The sequence below is a fragment of the Equus przewalskii genome, chromosome 7 (genome assembly GCF_037783145.1).
Source record: "Equus przewalskii isolate Varuska chromosome 7, EquPr2, whole genome shotgun sequence".
NCBI classification, from domain to species: Eukaryota; Metazoa; Chordata; class Mammalia; order Perissodactyla; family Equidae; genus Equus; species Equus przewalskii.
In genome coordinates this window covers 46,260,160-46,284,250 of record NC_091837.1, presented here as the reverse complement: position 1 = coordinate 46,284,250, position 24,091 = coordinate 46,260,160, and the positions used below count along the sequence as shown (strand labels likewise).

General features: G+C 41.9%; 1 protein-coding gene across 10 annotated transcripts in view; it reads left to right on the top strand.

The window, feature by feature from the left end:
- The first annotated feature begins 2,881 nt into the window (after positions 1–2,881).
- Positions 2,882–24,091, top strand: part of DLGAP1 (DLG associated protein 1) — an 843,303-nt gene continuing 822,093 nt past the window's right edge. For 3 of the 10 annotated variants that reach the window (XM_070629781.1, XM_070629779.1, XM_070629771.1), the window contains exon 1: positions 3,012–3,666. The gene's annotated coding sequence lies outside the window, so the exon portion shown is untranslated. Of the gene's footprint in view, positions 3,667–24,091 lie in introns of all 10 variants that reach the window. The other 7 variants (XM_070629775.1, XM_070629776.1, XM_070629772.1 and 4 more) reach the window with 7 other exon arrangements.

The window sequence follows — 24,091 nt, the reverse complement described above, 5'->3', positions numbered from 1 at the left end:
TCTTTGAATTCACAAAATGAATGAGAATGCTTTGTTAATACAGAAGAAACCTGTATGTCTTTCAGACTTACCATTCAGATTGCCCTTCGAGTTCTTTTTTCTTTCACAACTATATTTCATTTTAATGGGATTTTAGCTGCTTGATTACGTTGTGGTCTAGGAGCAATGCCACCATTTTGATTTAACCAGGGAAATGGAAACTCCTGAATAGGAAGGCTATCTTCCCATGTTTTCCAATTTCCTGCTTTTATCAACATACTGCTGGCTTAGTCTCTTTTGCGTTATCTTTTCGAGAAGTAGACATACCTTTCTGTGTCCCTTCTATAGTAAGGGCTCTCGTGCCACCTGCTACCAACAGTGTGCTTTGGGAAGGGTGCTCCCTAGGGTTAGGTAAGCTGTCCCATTTCCTATGGTTGCTGTTTCTAATTACTAGAAACTTGGTGGCTTAAAGCAACATGAATCTACTATCTTACATTTCTGGAAATCAGAAGTGTGAAATCAGTTTAACTGGGCTAAATTCAAGATGTTAGCAGACTGCCATTCTTTCTGGAGCTCTAGGGGAGAATAGTTTCTTTACCTCTTCTAGCTTCTGGAGACTATCTGTATTCCTTTGTTCATGGCCTCTTTCCTCCATCTTCAAGGTGCCTCACTCCAACCTCTGCTGCCATCATCCTATCTTTTTTTGCTTGCTTTTGACTTTCCTGTTTCCCTCTTTTAAGGGCTCTTGCGATTACATCAGGTCCATCAGGGGTAATCCAGGATAATCTTCCCACCTCAAGAGCCTTAACTTAATCACATCTGCAAATTGTCACGTAAGACAACATTCACTGGTTCCATGGATTAGGACATGGACATCTTTCCAGGCCATTATTCAGCTACCACACTGTCTATGACTAGAAATGAATGTACCTGCTAGCCCCAGCTTGTTATTGCTCTCATAGGCACTATGCTTATAGAAACAAAGTAACTGGCCATACATATGGGATAATTAAATAACATTCCTTAATTAGAACTGAGTATATGTACAATGACTACAAAACAGTGTTGTCAGTTTTACTTGTACAATATCACTGTTTATTTCCAGATAACTCTAAGAATGCTAATGCAAATTTCATAGCCAGCCAATGTGATATTCATCTTCTTTTGACCTCTCTGAACTTGTTTGAGGAATCATCTCCAATCCTGTGTACTTTTGGAAGGGTGATAAAAGCAGGTGCCTGCCTTCCATTCTGGAAGTCAAAGAACCAAATGTTTCCTCTCCTTATCCTGGTATAGCCAGGGAGCTAGTGCCTGACTGAAGTCTGGCCAGGCAAATGCTTTACCCTGGGACTCAAATCTTGATCCAGTGATGTAAGCTTAGAAGAAACACTTGGCATTTACTCATGTTGACTGTGTAGTACCAAATCAAACTGCTTCTGTCTTTGCAGCTTCCTAGCCTTCCAGTCTTGCCTCAAATCCTGTTTCCAAGACTGCTTTCCAGTCAATTCCAGTCAAGTCCCTTCAATTCTGGAAGCTTTCAATATCTTTCCAATAAATTACTTTCTTTTAATTTAGGCAAATTTGATTTCTGTTGCTTACGATCAGAAAACCCTAATAATAGCAGTGTTACATAGCTATTATGGCTGCTAGGTTAAATCCACCATAAGAATTTTGTAAGATAAAAGATTTTCCACTTCAAGTAATTTTATTCGCTCAAGTCACCTAATTTGAGTTAGGGCCGAACAGTTATATTGGCCCCTTATTTACGTGAGCTCATTAAAAATTCTATGGATTAAACATATTTACAAATCTGGAAAGGCAAGGTAGTTCCTTTTATCCAGAGGGCTATTTTTCTTATTTCAGTACTTTGCCTTTTCATGGAATCTTATTTGAAGCATAGGCGCCCCTATATAGTCATTCTTGAATTGTCTGGGGATATCTTTTAGAGCTTTGTTAAAGCGTTGGTGATCATGGTACATACTACAATGCTGAGGATTTGCCTCCATTTCTTTGATGTTTAGTGGTTTAAAGACTTTTTTTTTCTTTAATGGAAAATCACTCAGTGAAATTGCGGAAAAGTGATTATTTATCTGAGTCACATTTTTATGGAAACTGTTTTTCACTTCTCTGCATTTTTAGAAGTGTTTTCTTTAAAAAGGATATTCTATTAATATTTATAATTAGATATCACACAAAGCAGATGCTAAATCTTATGCTATAACTTTACGGGTACAGTTACATAAAGATTATTTACTCTCTGGCATAATGTTCTCTCTAGGAGCTGTAGAACAAAGGACATTCTCCCTGAAGATGCCCATTCCTTTTTGAGCAGAGGGAAACAGGAAGACCGTGATTACAGTATTTTAACTATTATCATCCAGAACATTAGTACTTAAATGGGTAGAGCAGGAACTCAATAAACACTTAATTGATTGACTTTTTTCTCTCTTTGACCCACATCTCAGTTCACCTATACACACCATTTATCTCTGTTCTTACTCTGAAGCCCCGTGGATTCTTCATCTTTTCATAGCACGGAAGGAATGGTGCGGTCCTCAGCCTGCGTGAATGGGCCTGGCTTCCAAATGCAGTTGGGATGGATAGTGGGGATTCTATTAAGTCAAGAGGACAGGAGGAAAAGGGATTCATTTTTAATTACCTAGAGCCCAATACCAAGAGGAACCCAGGGAATTGTGTAATCCACACGACCTCCCGTGAACTACTGTTGTATAAATGGGGAAACTGAGGCTCTGAGGAATAACTGAAAGTAATGGCACTGGGTTTGAACGTCGGTCCTTGTGAGTCTAGACTCTTTTCACTACCCGTCTCCTCCTGGCGATTACTTCTTCAAAAATTCTACTACGGGCCCTGAGGACGGAGAGGAGAGGACTGCAAACCCTCTGCCGGCCAACTCGATCTCTTGCGAGAAGTGTTATGAATTCTCCTGATCCCCTCCCTCAAGAAGACAAGGTTCGGAACAAGGGCTGGTAAGAGAGGAGGGGAAGGTTTAGTGCTCCGGAGACGCTGCGCAAGGGAACGGATGGGGCACGCCCACCAACGGGTGGCTGCCTCTGAGTTCCATCCCAGGGATGCGGGGCTTTCCTCTCCATCCAGTGTGAGTGCACTTGCCACCCAAAGGCTAAGCGTGCAGAATCCGCAGGCCAGGAGCACGCCCCGGGAGACGCCGGGCGCCTCCCCGCGGCCTCGGCGCACGTGCCTGGGCTAGGGCCAGAGCTAGTGGCCGCGCCGTAGTAGCTGGGCGGGTGGGAGCGGCTGGCTCCGGGCCGCGGCCGCCGCCCGCCCGCCGGCTCCGGTGGTTGGGCGGAGGAAGCGCGGGACTCCTCCTCCCCACCGTATTAACATGCACCCAGGGGCGGGTGACCAGCCCAGCCTCGCCGCCCCAGCCCGCAGCGTCCCGGCGCTCAGCCTCCGCGCCAGAGGCGAGCGCTGCGCTCCCGGCGCCGCAATCCCGAGGACACGGCCTCGCCGACACCTCCAGCTCCGGGGACTCGGCAGCATCAGCGGCGGGAGCGGCCGCAGCCGCCTCGGCTTCTCTCTTGAGTCCTTCCCATCACCTCGCTGAGAGCCTGTCCCGCCGCAGGGACACCTCTTTCGTCCTCCCTCCGAGGCTCGTGGTACAGACAGACGGACGCAGGCACAGAGGGCCGGACTGCGGGCAGCGGCAAGGTAACACTAGGCTGCGCCGCGGGGCTGGGGCGTGCGCGCGTGGCGGCGGCATCCGGAGCCAGGGTCACCGCCACCGCCGCGGTCGCAGCGCGCTGGGTGGCTCCTACCCGCCGCGCGGTCCCCGCTTCTCTCGCCGGTGGAGGGACCACGGGCTGGGCTCTTCTGCCCCCCGTCCGCCCGCCCGCGCGTCTGCTTCTCCTTCCCCTTCCGCCGCCTGGGGCGCACTCCCGGGGCCCCCCTGGGCATCCCAGGCACCCTGGGGCCGGCGCGCCTCTCTCCGGGCGTTCGGTCCTCGGGGTTGCCCCCGGGGGCCCGGGGTGGGGACGGATTTCGAATTGCGACAGGGTCCTGGGAGGGGGAGGGGAGGAGAACACCAGTCCCCGTCATCTCCACCGGCAAAATTCACACCCCAACCCCTGGTACACCTTGCAGGGGAGGAGAGGGCTGCTCACTGCAGGGGATTTCTGGACAGGCTCCTGGGTCGTTTGCAAAGCAAGTTGTTGCACTTGCTTTTTCGGTGACATTTTGGCATTGGCTGTGGAGAGAACCCCCTTCCCCGTGTGTGTGTGCGCGCGCGCGCGCGGGAGAGAGAAAGCCAGAGAAACTGAGACACAAAGAGAGACACAGGCACACAGGGAGAGACCAAGGTACAGAACGAGACACGCACAGAGAGAACGGGGCCCAAAGAGGAGGTCACTGGAGAGTCGACCCCCGCCCGCGGCGGAGGCCAGTTCCGGGCAAATCGCGTGGCAAGCGATGAGACTCGGTATTCAGCGAATTGAATGAGCGGGGCTGGAGCCGAGACCAAACAGGGACCTCTCCTCCCGGCCGGGAGAGATAACAAATTGCACTTTCATTGAGGGGCGGCTGCAGCTGCGGGAGGGACCTTCGGAGGGCCGCGCAGAGATGAAGACCCTGCATTCAGGACTCGGGCTGCTGCGCTCTGCGCGGAAGGCGAGCTGCCCGTGCTTCGCCGGGTGGCCCCGCGAGGCCGTGGGAAGGGGCGGCCCGCGGCTGGGGCGCCCGCGCCCGACACACTGAGTTGCTGTGCCGGAGCGCCGCTCCCGCCCCCGGCACCCCGCGCTGGGGCTCGGCTCCCTCCGGGCCGGGAGCACTGCGGAATTTTCTGAGAAGGGGAGGGCGTGCCGAGGGGAGGGGGTTTGAGACGGCCAGAACGGGGACGTCAGTAGGTGAGATGATAATTTCTTTTATGGACTCAGGCGACGACTGTGCCCTCCTGACCCAGTGAGCCTGGCTCCGGTTCCGGAGAGATCGATGCTCCTTGCCTCCCCGGCATAGCACGTGAAGTTATGGAATTACAATGATGAAAGACATATAATAAAAGTAACAATTAAAGACAGATCTTTAGCTTTTATAGTCTTCATGAATGGCTTCGTAAAATATTGATGGATACATCTGAGTTGTAGTCAGACCCTGGGATGAAGGATGTTTAGAATTGGGAAGGCGATTTTAGGACGGAATGCAAACATCTTGCAAATTATTTTTACCAGGAAGGAGCAGTCTTTTGACTGTTATTTATAGCAGAATTTCGATTTAAAGAGACAAATTTCTGTTGGCCTATATAATTTTGCATATACAGCAATAGTCTTCATCGCAACTTGAACGGAAATGGCATGAAGACAAGAGATGTTACAAGTATCCTAATTTATCCAATGCCAGAAGGATAAAGTTTTCTTTGCTTAAAATTTTAAAAAGGAAATTCAAAAGCATAAAGAAATGTGGAATTTAGATATACCAAATGTATGAAATGTAAGTTTAGGTTATAGAAACTACTCTTGGTTCAGAAAATTCATATTCTGGCATGAAATTGGAAAGTTCATAGAAATCTGGAGTCAATAGCTTTGTTATTGATTTCCTTCGGATTTATTGGTTCAGCTTAAAGTTACTGCAGTGAAGTCACTGCCTTGAAATATTCCCAGTTCCGGATCTAAAATTCTCTGACTATTTAAAAAAAAACTGACTCACTTAAGAGAAACTGTTAGTTACTTTGTATGAGAAAAGACTTGAATGCATTTGCAAATATGGGAGATTTTTTAATAAATTACATCTATCTATTTCTCTAGATATTCCTATTCTAAAATTAGTTTGCCAGGTGAAATGTTTTATCTCGAAAATTATAGGCAATATAAAGATTGGCAAAATGAACTGATTAAGAGGTCCGTTAAAAAATTATGAAATAATTTCCTGAAAAATCCCTTCAAATTACACATGAGCATTGTGCTTTTGGGGGAATAATATGTACATGAGTTTTCCTTATAGGGAATTTTCATGGTTTAGCATCTTTAATTTCCCCTTCAATATAAGCTTTGTTCTGCCAGGACTAAAACCTTGATAAAGCCTATCAGTGATTATTGAAATCAAGACTTTTCTCTCAAAATATTATGTAGCCCATATAAAGAAATAGCCTAAAACTAAGTAAGTGGTGTTCTACTTTCTAAATCCTTCTAAGCTTGAGTGTCCTTTTGAATCCAACTTGGAAATACAAATTGCATGCACTTTGACTTAACTTTATGGGTATGTATGCCTTTGTCCCATGTAGCCGTTTCATTATTTTTTTCAGTATAAAAATTAAAACTGGGAAGAGGGAAACTAAGGTTTTACTAACTACTCATTTAGAGATATGTGGCATAGCAACAGCTTCAGCTACAAATTGAGAGAAGTACCATATTCTTTGAATAGCAGCTTCTTCTGGAAACAGAATTCAGCTTTCTGATTTTGGTTTCACATAAAATTTTAAATTTAGAAAGAATAGTAAAATGCTATCTAAATGTGTATTTTGGTAGTGAAGTTTCTGTGACAGACTCAAATTCACATTATAGTATGTTCTCGATCATTCCCACAAATTGTTCCACCCCTTATCAGAGCAGCTCTGATAAAGCAGCTCTGCTCCGTCTAGAAGGATCTGTTTTGTCTTAGGAAGCATTCAATTGGAAGACGTTTATGAAGATTTCATCTCTATAGAAACCACACTTGTCTCTCCTTGCTTAATTTAAGAAAACGATCTAGTTGTAAGTTCTTTTGTTTCTTTTCTCTTTTCCCTTTGGAAATTAGTTTCCCTTGCTAAAGGAGTACCCTTAAAGCAGGAAGGCTGAAAGGATTTTTGAAAAATCTAAACACTTTGTAATCCTCACTTCCCACACTTACAATCTATGCCTTATGTTTATAGTATGTTGTTCTCTTATTGTACATTTTTATTTTAAAGAAACATAATCACAAGAAGACCCTTTTCTAGTATTCTAAAAATCTTTGTGCTACTGAGACACTTGGAGGTTCAAAAACACCCCATGTCTTGTGTTATCTCTTTTATTTCCAGAAGATCCCACAGGCTTGTAATTCTCCATTTTCAAAGAAAGGAATAATTTCAAGTGGCCCCCAAATGACTTTCTTTCTTTCTTTTTTGTCGTGGGGAGTTTGTAGCCTGATTCCTATTACTGCCCAATGAAGGTGACTTTCTCTAGATGTGTGGTCTATTAGGAATTGCCAAAGATGCTGTTCCTAGGAAGGTCTAAAACATTCTTCTACTACAGAGGAGCAATTAGAACTAATCATCAGTCATTCACTTTAATATATTAAACATCCACTCATAACTCATTGTATGAAATACCAGGTACCGGTTCATTTTTTTCTAACACATACCTATTTGGCTTATGCAAAATACGTATTTGCTATATTAGATACCATTAATGGCAGAAAGCGTTGAAGCATCCATATATATATATACATATATATGTATATATATATATATGTAGCAAATGTACATGTCTTTGCTACTTCTTTTTTTTTTTTGTGACCCTGCAACACACAAACCTGCAGAGCAAAATATGTGGTTGAGAACAAGAAAAATGTGATATGGATATATGGAGGTGAAAAGGTGAATGACTTCTCTTTGAGTTCTTCTGCTCCTTGCTGTGATTGCCCAGAGATTGGATTGCGTATGAGATGTGTGGACCCATCAATTTTATATCTTTCACTCTGGCAAATGTTAGAGGCCAGACAACTGATGTACAGTGAGAAACTAGAGATATTCTCTTTTTTCATTGATTTAAGAGTTTTGCTGTTTGGTGTTTATTGTTTCTCCTTCCCAAAGGATTTAATGATAACTGGGTCACAAGTGACTTCCTACTTTGTAAGACAAGCTCACACACAGAAAACCCTCTGGATATATAGCGGCAGATCTATGGCCCAGTTCCTTGGGCCTTTTCCTGGGTAGATGAGAACCAGTATAGCTGGAATATGATTGCCACATTTGAGGTGGTTGTGAACGAGATAGCAATACTCTGGATCTACCGTGAAGATACAAACCCACCCTCCTCCTGAAATTTGCCTGAAACTAAACTGTTCATTTTCATATTCACTTATCATAGTTTGCTCATCTGTTGTCATTGACAATTTCTATCTCTTTTCTCAATGTTTTCTTGTCAGGTTTGTAAGCAACACATACAACCAAGCCGTGAAGAACGGTTTGGCAGTGTATTAACTGCCCAATCCTGCCAGGTTTTCTTAGTATTCAGCAGAGTGGAGGTCTTGTTGAAACCCTGGATAAACAATTAGGAGAGGAGGGTTTGTGCTGTGACTTTCTTATCTCCTCAGCTTGTGCATGGCAGTCTCCACCAGGAGGGCTCAGAGACATTTAAATGGCTCCCTCAGGCAGCTTGTGTGGAGGTCTCTCTCTCTGGGCTCATTTCCAGCTCTGCTGCTTTACTCTGTGACACGATTTTGGCTAATTTGAAAACATCTGCTAGAGTAACTTCCCTTTTAATTTTACTACTGGAGAACGTGTATGAGTAGGTGATAAGAAGACTGGCCTTAATCCTCACTCTAACCTCGCGATTAGACCCTTTCTCTGGAGACCCTTTCTTTCTTGGTTTCCATTTCAGTGGAAACTCAGTGTGAGGTCTATTTCTGGATTAGAAATTTCCCTGCTAGCTATCACTGAGATTTCTTTACAAAACACATGCTGCAGTTTCAGAGGAAAATGGCATTTTGATCTTGTTTCAGACGTTGCAAACGACTATTCTCTGCTATGATTCATCATACTACTCTAGCAAAAGGGCAAGGCACAGCCCTTCCCTTCGAAACTCTTTTCTTGGACATTAACCCAGAAGACAAAGCACCGTTTTCCTTCTTTCAAACAGGATGTGCTTTCCCACTTAGAGCTGAGGAGAGGCAGCAGGGGAACCTTGAAGCGGTAACACATTTAAAGTTTATTGCGTGAACCCTCGGCTAGGCAATTCAGATGGAACTTACTTGATTCCATAGCTGCTGTGAAGCAGGATAAGATGTCTTTCCCCCCCTCTCCCTGGAACACTGTTTCTTACGTTATTTCCTCTTTCCTAGACCTCAACTGAAAAGCCACTTTAGTGAAGCTCTCCAGTTGAATGCATTTTCGGTGCTTTATACTCTATTTCATTGTCCTTTTACAGTAAATAATGATGCCTTGACTTTTGTCATTATCTGATCAACTGTCTTCCCCGCTGAACTGTGCATTCCATGAGGTCAAGAACTAAATATAACATGTTCACCATATATCATCGATGCCCAGCACACCACCTGGCACTTAGTAAGTGGTCAGTAAACTTTGGTTGGGTGAATGAATGAATAAACAAATGAGTGAGTGCACATCTCTATTCTGACTGTGTAAGGGCTATAACTCTGAGGCTACTATTCCATTGATTTTGCATGGCCTTCCTTGCATTCTCAAGTTCTGCGTTCTGTGGTTCTAAGCTCAGTCTAATACCTGGTAAACACAGGGCTGATCCAAGCATGGCCAACATGTGATGGGTTAGGTTGTGCTACATTTTCGAACTAGGGAAGCTACAGTCTGCTGGTAAACAGAGGGGGAAATAAGGATTAAAACAGGCAAAGCCTGTCCCATTGTCTTTCTCCTCCTTCTGACTCAAAATAAACATATAGCTTAACTACCCCACTTGCCAGTGTATTGAATTCGTCCCTGCCTTTCAAGGCTTAGCCCCTGCTCCTTTCCCACCCTTCACTCCATAGGATTGAGTGCTCCTTTCTGTGCCTCCACTGAATCTGATACATATTCATATCTTAGTTTTGTATTTCATTTTCTGTTTATATTTCTGTCTACCTCTATGAGACCATAAGCTCAAGGGATAACAGATAGTGGCTAGTATAGGATTTGCGTATGGAAGGGACACAAATGTTCATTGGGGATTGAAAGATTGAATCAGATCACAGGGGTGAGAGACAAATCTAGTGGGATAGAGAGAAGTGGCTATAACAGACTCTCTTGCTTGAGGCTGATTTCTGTGTAGGCAGGTAGTTGGAACCTATATGGGGTGGCTCTCATTCATAGGTGATGTTGGAATCTACCATTTTAAATTGTATGGAATCACAACCTTTTAGGTATTTCCATGATTTTTTATACTAGTGTCTGGCCAGGCATATAGTACATTCTGTCCTACTTTATGCTTCTGAGATACTTGAATGATATGGTGAAGTTGGCCAACTTCCTGGATATGTTAACCTGCCACTTGACACTCTGCTTTAGATGCTAGATCCACTGTTCGGCCTTAAATGATCTCTGAGGAAAGGTAAGACTCAACGTGGACACGACCCATGTTTTTACAAACCACCATATGTAATAATTTCTCTAGATCTGCTTTTCTTTTATTGACAATTTAAAATATTCTGCTTTGATGATAAGAGTCCTAAAAGGGATCTAGATTTAAATGTCAGATATTTGGCATGTATATAGCCTTTCCAAGTGTGGGCAAAGAAAAAAACATTAGAATATCTCCAGTGTCCTCGTGTGGAGAATACAGAAGTGTGAAACTTAGTTCAAATCCTTGGGCAGCTTAAAATCTAATCCAAAGGATAAGGTTAAGATGTGGGAAGTAATTAGTAAGAAAGTGTTACAGAATAAAATTAAGTGCTCAAGTATCTGGGGCCAATCATACTTATCTTGGGCTTTTACATGGGCAGAGCTGGACAAAGAATGTGATCATTGTGGGATGCGTTCTAACCAAGAGGTCTTCAGCTGGACTTGCAGGGATGGGTAAGAGTTAAATAGGACGAAGGGATGGCTTTTCAGATAAGGCAAAACACTGACAAAGCCATGGAGATGCAAACCAACTTGGCATATCCCTGGATGAGGGACATGCTCGTCTCCTCTAGCTCCTCTGGTACATTTTAATTAGACCTAGAGATGAATTTGATTGAGAGGGATGGAGACACACTGTGGAGGGTTTAATGACTATACAAGAATGTTTAGAGTTGATAGGAGCATTGAAGGATTTCGAACAGACAGTGACGTGAAGAAGTGGCCTTGTGGACTGATGGAAGTAGGTCAGTCTGCTACCAGATTTGGACAGAAAGAAGCATTAGGAGGCTGTTGCACTAGTTGAGGCATAAATGATGAGAACCAGGTCTAGGGAAGTAGGGATGGGAGAAAAGAAGATAGGAAATATTTTGAAAGATTTTCAAGTAATATTTCAAGTCTTTCCTTTCTCAAGTTACTCTATACTTGTGTCACAAACTATTTTTCAATTCTTTAGTAGTAATTTAAAATTATTATGAAATATTTCAGTAACACCAAAAATTAAGTATTATAATAAACACCGATGTACCAACCCCCCAGATTATGAAATAAGTCATTGCACATACTGTTGAAACTCCCAGAGTACTCTCCCTCCAAGCACATCTCCCCTCAGCAGTACCTTGTATACTGAATTTGTGCTTATCATTCCCATGCATTTCCTTATACTTCGCTATGTATGTGTGTGTACCTAAGCAATATAGTCTCGTTTTGCTATATTTAAACTTTATATATAGTAACATGCTCTTTGTAGTCTTCTTCATCTTACTTTAATTGATTAGTATTTTGTTGATATGTGTAGATCCTATTTATTCATTTTTACTGCTCTATAGTATTCCATTGTATAATATATCATGGTTAATGTATCGGTCTTCTCTTGATGGACATTCAGGGTATTTTCCAACAAGGCCGCTGTGAACATTCGTATGCACATCCCCCTGTGCTAGCAAAGGAGCCTTACCTTAGGGTATCTCCTTAAGAGTGGAATTGTGGGAGGGTGGGATTTGTACCTCCACATTTAGCAGATAATGCCAAATTACCAAAAAGAATTGTGCATATTTATACTCCCACCAGCAATCTATAAGAGCTCCTTTTGTTCTGTCGTTGCCAATGCTTAGTGACACATTTTATGTGTCAATATGGTTGTGAAGTGATATCTCCTTTCAGTTTTAACATGTTGTTTCCTGACTGACTGCTAGTAATGTTTACCATTTTTCCCCTCTCTGGGTTAACATTCATGTTTCTTTGGAGTGCTTGTTCATGTATGTTGCCCACTTTTCCCCTGCTTTTCTAAAAAAAAGAAACAAAACAACTCATTGATTTGTAAGAGTTAATTATATATTCTGGATACCAGAGTCTTTTCTGTAATAGGCATTTCAGTGATCTTCTCCCATTTTTTTCTTTTCATTTTTCTGATGTCTTTGGCTGAAAAGATTATTTCTAAAATTTAAAATAAATGGGGGCTGGCCCCGTGGCCGAGTGGTTAAGTTCGCGCGCTCCGCTGCAGGCGGCCCAGTGTTTCGTCGGTTCGAATCCTGGGCGCGGACATGGCACTGCTCGTCAGACCACGCTGAGGCAGCGTCCCACATGCCACAACTAGAGGAACCCACAACGAAGAATACACAACTATGTACCGGGGGGCTTTGGGGAGAAAAGGGAAAAAAAATAAAATCTTTAAAAAAAAAAAAAATTTAAAATAAATGCATTTTTGATTCTCCTCCTTATGGTATAGATAAGATGTCTTGTTTAAGAAATCTTTTCCAATTCTGAAGTGATAAAGGTATCATTCTTTTATATCTCATAAAGCATTCAAGTTTTATTTGCACATTTAGTTTCACAAGACTTTCTTATCAGTGGTTATTTTATAAAGCCTTTAATTACATCCCAAATTTGGGCAAAACACATAACTACTCTCAGTCATAATTTCTTCCTCATTAAGCTAGAGTTTGAAGTAGTTGTACTGTGTGAATTGCGCTGCTGCCGCTTGACTTCACAACTTCATCATTTTATGCCTGGAATGCACAGAAGTCTTTTAATAGAACTTCCTGCCTCCGAGGTCTCCTTCTTCTAATTAAACTTACATCTAGATTTACTTCTCAGAGAACAGTCAAAGTCATAGTGAGAATCCTCAGCGTTTGTCCTTGAGACCATGAGGGCAGCAATCACATCCATTTTTACTCCCGTGCATTCGAACACATACCTGGGCCTTCAGACGTGGGAGGGGGACAAGCGCATGAAGGCACGGCTGGCTCCGCTCATTGCTCAGCTCCATTTCTTGATTAGTCCCGTACATCAGAACTCTTCTCCACCACGACTGCGCCGCTTGTCAGGACTCTGCTATTCCCGCCCTTCCCTCCTCTTCCTTTGCTTCTCTTCTCTTCATGTATTTAAATTCTGTTGACTTGACGAATTGCTAACAGCAGATTCTCCTAGGGCTTGGACAAGGGGAATCAGGGAATTTTCCCTTTGTGTCATTCTATACAGTTTGAGTTTTTTGCCATGAGCAGGGATTGCTTTTAAAATAATTGTTTAAAGCACTCTCTGTCGTTGAAGGCCCAGTCAAATCCCACGTTCACGTGAAGCATTAGGACTCCTCTAGTCTAGGGCAAACTCTCCTGTGAATTCCTGTTGCATTTTTCTGGATCGTTTACTTTATGATTTATATTTTAGGCATTTTATGTGAATACTCCTAGATTTTAAGCTCCTTTAAGTGATGAATTGGCTTATGTGCTTTTGTCTCTCTCTTAGGCCTAAATCCAGCAGGCAGCAGAGTGGTTTTTCAATGGGTCTCAGCTGCTTTCTGGATAACCGGTAATTAGTTAGTGGAGGTGGCGTGGCGGAGTGGAGGTTTGGAGTGTCAGGACGTTGGGAATAGGGACATTCCTAGAACATATAAGGGTTTGGGACAGGAGGGCTAATTTGTAGTGAGAAAAATTGAGCTCTCTTTTGGTTATGTTAATTTTAGAGATGGTATTGGACACGTCCCATCAGCAACTCGGGAAATGTTAAATCTGAGCTTTAGGAACTGATACGATTTGAGGTTAATTAGGAAGTTATCTGCTGGAAAGTGATCAATAGGTCCATGATGCTAGCAGCTGTTTCCGTGTTCCAGAGTGTAATGTCACCTCCTGCCCTCCATCCTGTTTCTACTCTTCTGATTCATCTAACTAGCTAGATGACTTCGGGCAGGTTAGTTAATTTTTGTGAGCCTACTTTTATCATCTGAAAAATGAGGATAGTTTAACTGACATATCAGAGTTTTTGAAAGGATTAAATGAGCCAACCTATATAAAGTATCTAGTTCAGTAGCAGGCTTGTGGTGGGCAATTAATCAATGCTGTTATTAATATATTTTATCTCTAAGAACTAATCTGCCAATCATCTTTTTACATCAAAGTAGTAAAGAATTTAAAAATTACTTATCTAGTCATGAAATAGTTTTCTTCTCCTATTGAAAATTCCTAGGGGGCCAGCCCGGTGGCGCAGCGGTTAAGTTCGCATGTTCCACTTCTCAGTGGCCCAGCGTTCGCTGGTTCGGATCCCGGGTGCGGACATGGCACCGCTTGGCGTGCCATGCGGTAGGCGTCCCACGTATAAAGTAGAGGAAAATGGGCATGGGCATTAGCTCAGGGCCAGGCTGCCTCAGCAAAAGGAGGAGGACTGGCAGTAGTTAGCTCAGGGCTAATCTTCCTGAAAAAAAAAAAGATAAAAAGAAAATTCCTAGATCGTATTCATGTTCCTTTGTTATCTGACAACAGTGACAGCAATTTGCTGAACAAGTTCAGTATAGTGGGTAATTATTGAGCACCCTGGTCTTTGTGCTCTTGCAGGATACAACTTTGGGTATTGCCTGTAGGTTCCATGTGCTGCATTTACAGGGAAAGAGGCCTGCAGCTCCTACAGCCCAGCCCTGTCTGACATGGTACCATATGCTGTGAGGAGATTACAAAAGAAATCAAAGTCATATCTTTCTCCCCAAGGAAGATTTGATTGTGAAACAATTCAGTGTATCTAAAGCAACATTCAAAACGGGAATTTTAATTTACTCTGGCCAGAATGCATGTTTATTAAGGCAAGATGGGACAGGGAAAAAATCCAGAGGCTAACCAGAAAGAGGCAGTTATTCTTGGTCCTTACAGAAGAGCATCTCCCAACAGGGGAAGCCCTGAGTTAGCTGTCCATTGGCGGGTGGAATGCTCGTCTTCTGATTCCATCCACCTTCTCTGATCCGTGGGCTTGTCTTCTGCCTCCGTGTCGTGTGTCTTGTCAGCTCACAGTTTCTCTTGTAGAAAGGGCTTGGCAGGTGAAAACCAATACAAGTCGGCATGAGAACTGTACTGATTGATTAGCTGGGAAAATTCCATTGGTTTTTCATCAAGGGAAAGGTTTCTGGGCAGTTATATCTAGATGATTTGGGTTTTATAATTTTTTAATCTGTTTTAGTAACACAATATTTCTTATCTTTGTGGTTTAAAACCCCATGGAACAAAATAGAAAATACTTTTTCTCAAGTCTTTATTCTTTCAGGGGTCCCCTTTGGGTAGAAGTGTTGGCACTATAAAGTGGCCTGAGATGCCCCAAACAGAGCTGATCAACTCATAGTAAATGTGATGTTAAATACTGGCAATATTAATTTACAGATAGGTTGTGTTCCAAAGTTGTGTTTATATGGTGAATATTTTTGGACATTGAACAGCATTATCTCATAGAATTTGTGCTATCCAGTGGTGGCTGGCTTCTAGGGTTAAATTTCTAGAGTCTTTTTTACCCATTTTCTACAAACAAAATAGTATTCCTCTAATGAAAGCCATATCTATCTAAAATTCAAAGCTCTTTATCTATAAAAAAAAAACAAAATCTAAATTGTGACCGAATGCCACCCCTTCTGCCACAGAATTAGGAATTCCTTGGCTCTGCCAGTGGTTGGGGGCTGGGCGATGCTCAGGCAACAGCAGCTGCCATCACAGAAGTACAGTTTCCCTTGATCCAGGACCAGAACCTGGGGAGGGTACGAGGGAGCCAAAAGAGGTTGCTCATGAGCACTAATAACTGTTAAATATCTACATTTATATAAACTACTTCTCTTTGTTTGAATTTGAGTGAAGGAAAGAAAGTCTAATGTAGCTTGATTGCCCATATTATGTCCTGCACTGAGAACTAAGATGTGTAGGTTATTTTTAAGTTAGATGTCAGGAAGTTAGGAATGACAGGTAGAGCTGTATTCCTTTGTACGTAGGTCTTTTTTTTTTTTTTTTTTGGTGAGGAAGATTGGGTTTGAGCTAACATCTGTTGCCAATCTTTCTCTTTCTTTCCTCAAAGCCCTGGTACATACTTGTATATCCTAGTTGTAGATAATTCTAGTTCCTCTATGTGGGGATGCCACCACAGCATAGCTTGATGAGTGATGCTGTGTCCGTGCCCAGGATCTGAACTGGTGAACACTGGGCCGCTGAAGCAGAGTGCACGAACTTAACCACTCGGCCATGGGGTGACCCCTTTAGGTCATTTTTGCCAGATGTGTTTTTCAATGCATTTCAGATCCTAACTATGTGCACTTTTGGATGGTGGGAATTACCAATTCATTCATTCATGCATGCATGCATTCATTTAGCCAACAACAACTTATTGAATAACTAGTGCATGCCAAGCACTATTCTAGGTGCTTTGAATTCAGACCTGAACACCAGACGAAAGGCATGCCCTTGTGCAGTTTACGTTCAAGTGGGAGGAAACAGACAACAAACAATAAACTTAGTACTTCTTTTAGAATGTTAGAAAGGAATAACAACTATGAAAAAAATAGAAGCAGATGAAAGGGATTATTGAAGTACTGGTCTTTGACAGATTTCTGGTACAGAAGGAAATGAGCCTTTTTAAAAAAAATTCAGACCTTCACTTGAAATCTTCTAGCTTTAGGATTTGACAAGGCCCTGGGAGAGGGGTGGGGTTACTTTCACTGCTGTGGCAGTCTTGCTTCCGTTTTGTTGGAACCACAGTCTGTATACTCCTCAGATAGAAAATCTACCGCGTTGCATTGTAGCTGCTTGTGTTTTTTACTCTCCCACTGGATTATGAACTGTAACATAAGGCATGTTTCTGACAAACTTATATCCCTGTATTGATACTGCTAGAAATAATAACAGTGATTATGTATCTCATTGAATGCTTACTTTGCACTGAGCACATGATGCCAGCCCCGTGTGGAAAGTGATATCATGCTTTACAGAATATACTTTCAGGCCACAGAACTGCCTAGGTGGAGCTGACAATTGAATGGAGGTCTGTTAGCATCAGAGCCTCTCCTCCCCTTGTGCCTAACCCAGGGCCTGGCATTTGGTTGGCATCCAAGAAATGTAGAGTGAAATGGAAATAAATAAGCTGCAGTTTGGCAAAACTGATAGCTCTCAGAAATGCGTCTCAGGTTGCCTGCAAGATACACCCCTCTCTTCTTTTAAATTGTTTCACTTCACAGCCTAGTGGGCCCAGGAGGTGGTTATTTGGAAATTCTTCAAGTGACACTCCCTTTACTTTTCTTTAATTCCTTCCTCCTGTTTCCGTATATCTCATATATAGAGAATGCAAAAGAAATAGAATTACTTCTGCTGAAATCATCACCCTCTAGTGTGAAGGTGAAGCTGCTTGGTTTTGTAATGTCTCTTACATTAAGGAATCTGCACGGATCCTTTTTTAGAGTTTTACCTTGATTTCTCCTCGTCCCTGCTTCAGTGGGTTCTCTCAGGATGCAGTCTTCATGTCATCAGGAACCAAGTGCATAAATAGGTTGTGTTTAGCTTACCTTCCACTCTCCACCTGCCTCTTCCCACTTGTCAGAGAAATTTTGTGACAGAGGTGAGTCTCTGTGGGACCTTCTGGGGGTGTGACCATCTGCTTGCTCTGAAGAAAATCAGTCCCTTCTTTCCAGGAAGGGAGCTATCAGCTGCCAGAGAAACTTCAGCTCTCTGCTTCCCACTGAGCAGTCTATTTGAAAGGATAAATGAGCACATCCCTCAAAGACAAAGAAGCACAAACACAGAGGAAGTCTGCAGTAAGGACACAATTTAGAGAACACAGATAACAAACCTGGCTCACCTTTGGCAAGGTTCAGATAAGACCTTTAATGGCAAGGGGAAGAAAAAGATGTTAGGTCCTCCTCCTAAGATGTCCCCGAAAAACAGTGCTCGTTGGCACTTAGGACTCTTTGCAGTTCAGCCTGATGGAATTAAAAATTTCAGTCCGTTTAAACAGACATTTGTAAATCAACATTGTTATATCTTTAGCTAAAGAGCGAGGTAATTCAACTGACCTATAAAATGCTAGAATGCTACTTTTTTTTTTTTTAGCTTTAAATTTTTAAGAAAAAGGTGTGCATAAGCATCCCCTCTTCAGATAAACAAGTATTGGTGCTGGATGTTTGGCTTATGTAGATTGACAGAAGCTGAAATGCAGATGAATACATATGAAACTGATAAAATAGTGAGTGCCCTTTGTGAAGTCCTTGTTGTCATTGTAATGTCACAGACAACAAATACATTTTATAAGTGAAATGTCTTACATCTTTCTTCCAGTGTTTCTGTATATTCTATATTTACATTCCTGACCCAAAATAAATTTGAATGTTTAGTTGCCATAGGACATAAACTTAGTGCAAGTTCTAGACAGGTTCCTGACCCAAATAAATTTGAATTTATTTACATTCCTAACCCAAAATAAATTTGAATGTTTAATTGACACAGGACATAAACTTAGTGAAAGTTCTAGGCAGGTACTAGTAAAAGTATAATATACTAATAGTAATGCATTAATTTGTTGAAGACAGGAACTATATGGCCAAAGGCTTGGGTGTTTTTCATTCTAAAAGTGTCCTACATTGAAATTCAAATTCAATTTATTTAAATTAGATGAGTTGTTAAAATTAATTTGTACATACATGTATGAAATATACATGAGTCAAAACGTTTCATTCGAAATTCTATAATTGCAATTGAGAAGTTCGCATCAGACAGTCATATATGTTTAGGTATAGGATGTAAGGATAACTAATATTTTCTAAGATATTTTGTTCCATCTGCCTGGAATTTTGCCCCCTCCCTCCTCTCAACACCTTTTCACACGACTGCTTTTTTTTTCTCTCCGTTAATGCCACTCTTGACCACCATTTGCAAATTAGTTCAATCTGTCCCAGTTTTTCTCTTTCTCAGTATCTTAGCATAGAGCTTCCTAATAAATATTTGTCAGATATCGGTTCTTAATAAGTATTTTTCCAGAGCTTGAATGTGAGATCACAACAAGGCATTTTTGAACATAAAGTTTAAATAATGATTACTTGAAGAAATTGAGTTGAAACCTTCAGTTTTAAGTCTGAGTCCTACAAATATGTCAACTCCTGGTAAGTGCTCATCATTAGAAATGGCATCCTCCCCATTTCAGTGATCTCATGGGCTAGTGAGAGAGAAGGGAAGAATGGGATTCAATCCACTGGGGGTGGCAGGATGATGGGGTGTTACAGGATGCTGCGGTAGGACTGAGCAGGGTCACTCAGTTCATATGCGTGTCAGGGAGGGTTTCTCAGAGGTAGGGATCAGTGGTGTCAAAGGAATGTCAAGGCTGGGAAGGAAGCGTGCAGCAGTTGTTTTCTGAGCCTTTCAAGTCAATTCCTGTGAAGCTCCTCCTCTTCCTAACGTTATGTTGCCAACAACAGTGCTCTGTGGTATGTAACGGGCATTCTCTCAGGGTCTGTTTACCCATGTGTCAACTGACAAGGATGATCACGTGATTTTGAGATTCTCTTAAAATGCTAATATTCTGTGAACTATAATTTCACATGAGACTGGAGTTCCATGGAGGTTTCAGGGAAGTATGCAATACACATTGAAGTTGAATGACTTTATAAACCATATGATTGTAATGATGAGCAGGCTAGGGATCCAGCACTTAAATTTTGAAACACTGGGGAGTCTGTGGAGGAAGCTTGAGTATGTTTGTGTAAACTAGGTAGGTATTTAACTGTAATAAAGGAAGCTGAAGATAAACTGCATTTCTTGGGGGGACTATGGGATATGCTTTTGGAGAGGGTGACTGATGAAAGGGATGACGGGAAAAATGAATGGGGAGAATGGAGGTAATGGGGTGGGGTTGGGGGTTAGTGACTGAGCACAGGGAGGGAGTATGAGAGATTTTAAACAGCTGGCTTGGGTTGAAAATCTCGGGGATAAAAAGTATCTAAGAAGGAATTGCAGTTTTCTACGTCATGTCCTAGGTAAAATCCTGCAGAAAAATCTACATTCTCCTTCAAAATTTCTGGAATCAATTTTTTTTAATCCATCAGCAGACAGAGTCAGGCTTCAAGTCATTAGAACTATATGTATAGTAATAAGAATGGATAAATAAAGGTATGAAGACTTTGTAAGGATCTTGGGCTGAAAACTGAGAGCAAAATGTTCTCTAAGGAATTAAAATAATGTAGGACCTATAGACAATAGCATCAGACTAGTACTTCAAAAACATTTATTGATCCTTTCTTTGCTGTGTACTGTGTTTGATACTGGAGGTCAAAAGTACCAGGTCATGGTGGGACCAGCACATAAGCAAAAATTGGCAATATGTTATAATAAGTACACATGAGATACTGCCAGGACCTGGAGGAAGCTGGGGAAGCTCTCGAGTTGCTTTTCTGAAGGGGACAGTCCATTATTTTGACAGCAACAATTAGCCCTAGTAAAAGGAAATAAATACTCTTTCTATGGTATTTCCTATTTCTCTCCTTAAAAGATCCTCCAACTATATTAAGTGCGCAATTCAAAGATTGTAAGAAGCAAGTAGCAACGCCATATCAGTATATAATCGTTTTGAAACCATGTTTACTGCCCAAGGAAGAGAAATTGGCAAAGAAAACCAAGATCATACCAGCGTAATGTATTATATAAGCTATTGTTAATTGATCAATTATTTAGTAACTCTGAAAAACGAAAAAGAGGTTGAAAACATTGTCCCTTGATTCAAGTGTCTCACTTGGCTAATATGTTGCAGGGGACTTGATTATTTTCCCAATCTCTAAAGTTGCGTTAAAAATCTGTGTCCATGTTTCACTTAGTCGATATCCTTCATAAAATTTCAGAAATGAAACAGCCCATCTGTTCCTAGAGCACCGTCATTCCTCGGCAACTTTATTGGATTTTCTTCTTCTCTGCTTTATCGTTGTTTTGGAAAAAGTATTTTTCTTCTGAGCTCTGGCAGCATGGATGGAGAAATCCAAAGTCTTCCTTTCATTGTTAGAAATTTCTCCTTTGTTTCCAAAGGAGAAATGAACCTTCTATGATGGTTTATCAGTTATTTGTGATGTTACCTAAATCCTTTATTGGCATAAATAGACTTTGGTTGAGTAGGAGCTTTAGTTAAGCATAACCACTATAAGACCTCCCTGAAGAATTTAAACCCATATGTTTAGAGGAGCCAGCTCTCCTTCAGAAAGGTGCCTTGCTGAATCCAAAAAAACCCCTAATTTGTCATCATTTAACTGTACATCTACATGTGTCAATAATTCTCAACCTTGTCTAGACATTGGAATCATCTAGGGAACGTTTTAAAAAGAATACCAATTTCGATCATCTCAATCTCCATCTCTAGGGTAGGTTCAGGTATGAGCATTTACGAAGTTTGTCGGTTGAGTCTAGGGCAGGTGTAGGGATAAAAACTGATGACCAATAGCGATGGATCTTAAAGTATGGTCTCTGGGCCTGCTGTAACTCATTATCTGGAAACTTATCAGAAATGCAAATACTTGGGCCCAATTCAGACATAGTGAATCAGACACTCTGGAGGTGGGGCCCCGAGTTCATTGTTTTAACAAGCTTACCAGGTTTTTATGATGCATCCTAAAGTTTTAGAACCAGTGGCCCTCAGGTTCCTACCTCCCACCGGGCACTTAGATTTGCATGCCTCTGCTTGCAGGTCCCAGGTAGTCATGCTTGGGAATTAGCTCTTTTCATGAGAGGAAAAAACATAAAAAATCATGGCTTGAAACAAGGCATCATTACGAGAGTGTTCCGAACATGGCCATGTTTGTTTACATTCCAGACCACTCCTCTGGGAACTTTCCATCCTTGCCTACTTCCAGTAACGTTTCGCTGTGCTTCTGACCTTCCCCTTGCTGCCAAAATCATCTTGCCTACGTTAAGCTTCTCTGCTGATTGTCCTGGACACCTTTCCTGCAGTCTGCTGGTTTCTAACCACCTAACTTACCTAATTTATGATATCTGCATGTACATCTGCTTGGTTGTGAGCCCCTGGGCCCACCCTCAGCTCTTTGTGCTATTCACAGTCTGTCTTCAACTTGCAGAGTCCCACCTCCTCTGTCTGTGACCTGCCGCTACCCGGGCTTTGGGTGCTATGCAGTTTAGTCTTTTCATGTGTTGGGAAAGGGAAGTGAAAGAAAGAATTCAGAAGTTAGTCAGCTTTCATCTCTCCAGAATCACATTTTTGCAGAGTGATTTTATTACTGTAATTAAAGAGTTGTGAGTTTGTAGAATGTCTGGAGCCATTGCGTTCGAATCTACTAAAACTTTTCCCAAAGTTAAATGATGGATGCAGCTGAATCATGGCAATTTCATGTCAGTGGCCCCCCTGCATTGGTGTGGGCATTGAGAGGAGATTGAATGCTGCTGCATCTTTTGTTACCATTTGAATTTATCTACTTCCGTTTCCCCTCTCCTCCACCTTGTGCATTGTTTTCTGGGATTGTGGGAGTTGTCTTTCCTCACTCCTATTCCTTCTCTTTTCATTTTACCAGAATATGTTTCCATTATTCAGAATTTTATGCCAGTATTTTTATGTGGCTATTATTTTCCGTTTCATGTACGTTACCCTCCTAGTTGCTTCAGTCAGAAACCTGAGGCAATTTCTGAGGTAGCCTTCAAGGGAGTGAAAGTGAGGAAGCCTCCACTTTTACATCCTCACACCCACTCAAAAACCTTACCAACTAACTGCCTACCTTTATTCTTTATTACTTTCTAGATGCCTGCCTATTATTCTCTCAAATAAACTTCCCTTTCACAACTGAGGAACCTCCCACCTCCCTGGTGCCTTCACCATCTCTTTTCCCTGCTAATTCAGGAGCCTCCTTTCCTGCTCGTCTTATGTTACCTTTTACCTTCCTCCAAACTATCCTCTGAAGTTATATTAGATAAACCACTTTGAAATGTTTTTATTTAGTTAAGTTCCCAAATTAAATCACTTGATGTCTAGCCCTCCATGACCTATAAGACAAAGCTTCAACGTTGTAGTGTGGCGTTTAAGTCTCTTATGAGCTGGTTGAGTATACTTTTCCAGCCTTAACTCTTAATACTCCGCTACAAGGTGTAGTTTTATGCTTCAGGCCGCTTCGTCATTTCCTGACTGACACCATTTTGATCATGTTTCTCTCTATGTCGTGCCTCTCTTGTTTCCTCTCATTGGGATGTCCTTACTTCTTTTTCTGCATGGCAGACCTCTAAATGTTGTTCAAAACAGCTCGAGGTTGCCACAGCTTCCCTTGGACGATTTACATGCTACTTCCTGTGGGTTCCGGCAGTATCTCCCGTGTACTTATTAAAACATATTGTAAAAGTTTGCCACCATGCTGGTCTCTCCATGACCTGCTTGAGAAGAGCTAGTTCTTGCAGGACCAACAGAAGAATCATTCATCCCCCAGATAAAATGAGAGTTGGGAACTCTGGAGGATACTTTTGGAACAAATGGGAAGTATGTGGGAGCCAAGGTGGGTGAACTGGGTGACGCAGGTCCAGCAGTGTGAGGAAAGGAAAGAGTGATGTGTAGACTATTTCTGTAATATGGACAGATTCTAGAAGAAAGAGGGTTCAGGAAAAAAGTTCAGAAATCTGAGAATACAGCTCAAAAAACAAAGTGAGAGAAAGGAACAGTTAGGGTATCAGTTATCTTTTGTTGATTAACCAATCACTGCAAAATTTAATGATATAAAACAACCGCTCTACTATGCTTGCAGATTCTGTGGGTCAAGAATTCAGATAGGGCATGGCATTCTTTTTGGAGAGACATATATAGATGAACATCTATGATATAAAGCAGGAGAGGAGAACGCTGTTGTATAGGGACATGATGCTTTTCGGGGTAAGGAACAGGTTTTAATTCATAAAATAGAAGATAGGATAGAGAAGACTTTATGAATCACATACCTTTTGGGATGGGCTTTGAAGGAGAAGCTTCAGAGCCAGGCTCAAGCTCCAGGGCTGAGTAAGGAAATGAAAGGGCTAAACATGTTTAGATAGCATGATTAATTTGTGGTGGCTGGAACATAGGGTGTGTGGCGAGATATAGATCATAGAGAAGCTT